The sequence below is a fragment of the Bufo bufo genome, chromosome 1 (genome assembly GCF_905171765.1).
Source record: "Bufo bufo chromosome 1, aBufBuf1.1, whole genome shotgun sequence".
NCBI classification, from domain to species: Eukaryota; Metazoa; Chordata; class Amphibia; order Anura; family Bufonidae; genus Bufo; species Bufo bufo.
Window position 1 is genome coordinate 386,968,865 of NC_053389.1, and position 4,467 is coordinate 386,973,331.

Below are 4,467 nucleotides of genomic sequence, written 5' to 3' on the forward strand. Positions count from 1 at the left end.
CCTTGGAGGAGGTAAATTTTAAATTTTTGACTTTAAAGATGGTCTTTCTTCTGGCTATAGCTTCAGCCAAAAGAGTTTCTGAATTGCAGGCTTTCTCCGCAATTCACCCGTACATTATTTTTCTACAGGATAGAGTACTCCTGAAGTTTTTACCTTACTTCAGGCCTAAGGTGCCTACTTTCCAGAACATCAATCAGGTAATATCTTTACCAGTTTTGTTTACAGCCTCCTCCTCCTCTGATACTCCAGCTAGAGACCCGCTGGATATTTCAAGATGCCTCCAGATCTATGTGGATAGATCTAGTGAGTTCAGGATAGATGAGAATCTTCTTATCCTGTTTGCCGGTAAGTCTAAAGGCCGTAAAGTGTCTAAAGCCACCATTAGTCGCTGGATCAAGGAGGCCATTATGGAAGCTTTCGTCTCCCAATCCTTAGATCCTCCTGAGTTTGTGAGGGCCCATTCTACTAGGGCGGTCTCCACCTCGGTTGCGGAGAGAAGACTCCTCCCCTTAGAGTTGATCTGTAAGGCGGCCTCCTGGAGCTCTGAGTCAACCTTCATCTCCCATTATAGGATAGATGCTAGGATGGCAGAGTTTTCGGCTTTTGGGCAGACTGTTCTTAGTTCTGCCAGGCATGAGGACCCTTCCTAGGGGATTCTTCTTGCTATCTCCCCATCTGTGCTGCTGTTGAGGACGTAAGAGAATCGTTAATTTCTAACGATAATTTGTTTTCCCTTAGTCCTAACAGCAGCACACAAATATCCCACCCTAAATACATTATGCTTGTTAAAAACACGGTGGGCTGGGGGGTGATCTGAAGATCGTTTATTGGTTCTTGGGCTCATTAAAATTCGGCCGGTCCTACCAGTCCACAGGGGCAGTTAACCCCATCTGTGCTGCTGTTAGGACTAAGGGAAAACAAATTATCGTTAGAAATTAACGATTTTTTTCCGTCATAGACCCCTTCTCTACCAAGTAGACAGGTTAATAAATTTCTGTAATTTTTCTGTTACATTCTTGGGTTGACATTATACAATTTTAGACGTTAATAAACCCCTGCTCTGCATAGGTGACAGGGAATAAAATTTCTGAAATGCTTCTTTAATTGATGCGCGCCACCTACTTTGATTCAATGCTTAAACTTAAACAAGTTGTACCACATTTGCACTTCAATAATTTGTCACACATTTCCGCTATACTCTTTTGGCCAACATTTTCGTCTCAATAGCTTTTCCCACATTTCCGCTTGACTCTTTTGGCCCACATTTGGGCTTCTGTAATGTGTCCCACATTTGCGCCTCAATAGGTTTTCCTGGAACCCTGATTCCGCGCCACCCGTGATCACAATGGTAGGCGCATAAAAGAACATCGAAAGATGATAGAGCAGATATCAAATTGGATCGTGAACATCACGGGGACGTGCGACATTAAACTTCTGGTTCTCCAAATTGGGCACATGGCCTGAGCTTGCCCATTACCCTTTGGAGGTGCTGGCCTGCGCTGCAGCCAGTGTATTGTCTGAACTAGAGATGTCGCGAACATAACATTTTCCGTACGCAAACGGCGAATGCGAATTTTCGCAAATGTTCGCGAACGGGCGAACCTCCATAGACTTCAATAGGCAGGCGAATTTTAAAACCCACAGGGACTCTTTCTGGCCACAATAGTGATGGAAAAGTTGTTTCAAGGGGACTAACACCTGGACTGTGGCATGCCCGAGGGGGATCCATGGCAAAACTCCCATGGAAAATTACGTAGTTGACGCAGAGTCGGGTTTTAATCCATAAAGGGCATAAATCACCTAACATTCCTAAATTGTTTGGAATAACGTGCTTTAAAACATCAGGTATGATGTTGTATCGATCAGGTAGTGTAAGGGTTACGCCCGCTTCACAGTGACAGACCAAACTATGACAGACCAAACTCCCCGTTTAACGCACCGCAAACAATCGCAAACAGTCCATTTGCACAACCGCAAACTCCCCATTTGCACAAGGTTGGATACCAAGCTAGCCATGTCCCGTTCCTTGTCCTCACTGACATCATTGAAGGTCTCTTCCTTCACCCAGCCACGTACAACACCAAGGGTCCCCGAAAGGTGACAACAAGCCCCCTGGGACACCTGCTGTGGTTGGTCTTCCACCTCCTTAAAGCCACCTTCCTCCTCTGACTCCTCTTCTTCAGACTCCTCTCTCTGCGTTGCTGCAGGTCCAGCAATCGACGTCGACAAGGCTGCTTCTGGTGGTGATGGTGACCACAACTCTTCCTCTTCATGCTCATCTACGGCCTGATCCAGCACTCTTCGCAGGGCACGCTCCAGAGAAAACGCATATGGGATGAGGTCGATGATGTTGCCTTGGGTTTGACTGACCAGGTTTGTCACCTCCGCAAAAGGACGCATGAGCCTACAGCCATTGTGCATGAGCGTTCAGTAACGAGGCCACAAAATACCCAGCTCCGCAGAGGCTGTCCTCTTTTTTTTTAATTAAAAAAAATCTGTTCTTAACAGTTTAATCTCTGTTTTGTCCCCTATCAGGGGCCGGTGTATGGAATAGATTTTAGGAACCGGGAGATGGAAAAAGATGCTTGGTCGGTCCTCTTACTTCCAATTTGTGGCACTGCACGTACGCCTTGCAATGTACTGTGCCACCAGATATGAGTGGCGTGTTTAAGTAGTACTATTCCTATCAGTTTAATCCCTGTTACGTCCCCTATCAGGGGACGTGTATGGAATAGATTTTAGGAACCGGGAGATGGAAAAAGATGCTTGATCGGTCCTCTTACTTCCAATTTGGGACACTGCACGTACGCCTTGCAATGTACTGTGCCACCAGATATGAGTGGTGTGTTAAGTAGTACTATTCCTATCAGTTTAAACCCTGTTACATCCCCTATCAGGGGCCGGTGTATGTAATAGATTTTAGGAACCGGGAGATGGAAAAAGATGCTTGGTTGGTCCTCCTACTTCCAATTTGGGGCACTGCACGTACGCCTTGCAATGTACTGTGCCACCAGATATGAGTGGTTTGTTAAGTAGTACTATTCCTATCAGTTTAATCCCTGTTACGTCCCCTATCAGGGCCGTGTATGGAATAGATTTTAGACAACTGCAAAGAGTTGTCAATAGTTGACACACTCATGACATAAATTTTATTCCTCTATGCGTCAATCTTGGTGTAGTGATGACTGTGCTCGTGCGCACGTTTGGGAGATTGCAGGCGATGCTGAGGTAGTTCAGTGACAGTTAAGGGACCCAGAAAACAATGATTCTGCAGTGTGGGCCCATTGTTGGCCTAGTAGGCTTTAATGATCACCTTAGATGATCACAAAGAAAATTCATGTTTTTTCTATGCAAAATTATCCAGCCGATCGCTTTTGGTCTGTTCACAATGAAGCAACGACCTTATCATCTGGCGTGTGCCAACATTGCCATTGCCAACACACACATAGAGGTGGTCGCTTCATTGTGATACGCAAGCCCCTTCACCACAACAAGGTAACGATCACGAAGGGGAATTGACACATGTATGTGCCTTTTTTTTTTTTTGCAGCCACAGTGCAGCACCAGAAGCCAGAAAAATTAGGCATGCACACATGCCTGAAAAAATAGGTATTGTTGCAGCCGCTGCCATAGCAGCGGCCAGAAAAATTGATGTTTTCCAGGCAGAAAGTGCACTAAAACATTGCGGCTTGAACCCTAGTTGGTGGCGGATAAGTCACGCAAGTCATCCGGCATGCAGAGATAAAATACAGCATACGTGTGGACCATTTTTAGCCCAAGGCAGCTCATCTCATCAGGCCTTTTTTAGTCAAATATATCGCCCACTGTCAGTCCCTTCGGAATCCATGCCTCATTCATCTTAATAAAAGTGAGGTAATCTAGACTTTTTTGACCTAGGCGACTTCTCTTCTCAGTGACAATACCTCCTGCTGCACTGAAGGTCCTTTCTGACAGGACACTTGAAGCGGGGCAGGCCAGAAGTTCTATTGCAAATTGGGATAGCTCAGGCCACAGGTCAAGCCTGCACACCCAGTAGTCAAGGGGTTCATCGCTTCTCAGAGTGTCGATATGTGCAGTTAAGGCGAGGTAGTCTGCTACCTGTCGGTCGAGTCGTTCTCTGAGGGTGGACCCCGAAGGGCTGTGGCGATGCGTAGGACTTAAAAAGCTCTGCATGTCCTCCATCAACAAAACATTTGTAAAGCGTCCTGTCCTTGCTGGCGTGGTCGTGGTAGGAGGAGGATTACTTTCACCTCTTCCCCTGTTAGATTCCCGTTGTGCTGTGACATCACCCTTATACGCTGTGTAAAGCATACTTTTTAATTTATTGCTGCTGCTGCATCCTTTCCGACTTGCGGTAATTCAGTAACATTTCAGGCACTTTCTGCTTATACCGGGGGTCTAGTAGCGTGGCTACCCAGTACAGGTCATTCTCCTTCAGCCTTTTTATACGAGGGTCCCTCAACAGGC

The 4,467-nt window shown here is 46.1% G+C and overlaps 1 pseudogene; it reads left to right on the forward strand.

Moving 5' to 3' along the window:
• Positions 1–2,468: 2,468 nt before the first annotated feature.
• LOC120987361 lies at positions 2,469–2,646 on the forward strand (annotated as a pseudogene).
• The last annotated feature ends 1,821 nt before the right edge of the window (positions 2,647–4,467 follow it).